Here is a 988-nt window from a genome sequence, read left to right on the forward strand (position 1 = left end):
TGAACATAAATTGGTCTTACGGGTCTCACGAAAAAACTTTGGTCTCACGTGAACCCAACCCTATATATATATATATATATAGGGTATATTTCTTTTACAACCTTGTGCATTTGTACAACCTTTGCAACCCAATTAATTGAGATATTTATAGAAATGATTGAAGTTCATTTATTATGATTTGAATATTTATGGAATATGAATATAGTTTATTAATTATGATTAATACTTTATATTATGAAACAATTAATTAATTAAAAATTGAATGGTTGAGATGAGGGTTATATAGGGTGTAAGAATGGCAAAGGGTGTAGAATAACATCCCTATATATATATATATATATATATATAGGGTTGGGTTCACGTAAGATCAGGCTGTTTTCGTGAGACCCGTAAGACCATATTTTTACACTTGAAACTTCACAGCAAAAACACTGTGAAGGTTCAAAAAAGTCGAACCTTCACAGCAAAAACACTGTGAAGGTTACCTTCACAGCATTTTGCTGTGAAGTTTCAAGTGTAAAACGCTGGTCTCACGGGTCTCACAAAAACAGGCTAGTCTCACGTGATCCCAAGTATATATATATATATATGGTTGGGTTCACGTGAGACTAGGTTGTTTTTGTGAGATCGGTGAGACCATTTTTTTACACTTGAAACTTCACAGCAAAACGTTGTGAAGGTAAAAAAATCCAAACCTTCACAGCAAAAATACTGTGAAGGTTACCTTCAGTGTTTTGTTGTAAAATTTCAAGTATAAAAAAGTTGTCTCACGAAAACAGGTTGGTCTCACGTGATCTCAAGTCTCTCTCTCTCTCTCTCTCTCTCTCTCTATATATATATATATACATACATACTAGAGGGGTACTCGCACAATGCAGCAAGATACATTTTAAATTTTAGTATTTCATTTTATTACTTATCTCAGTAGATGTTACAATATGTGATTTTGAAAAAACGATGATGTTTTTATTTTTAAATAAAATATAAA

Source organism: Cynara cardunculus (assembly GCF_001531365.2).
Source record: "Cynara cardunculus var. scolymus isolate 2C chromosome LG 12, CcrdV1, whole genome shotgun sequence".
Classification (NCBI taxonomy): domain Eukaryota; kingdom Viridiplantae; phylum Streptophyta; class Magnoliopsida; order Asterales; family Asteraceae; genus Cynara; species Cynara cardunculus.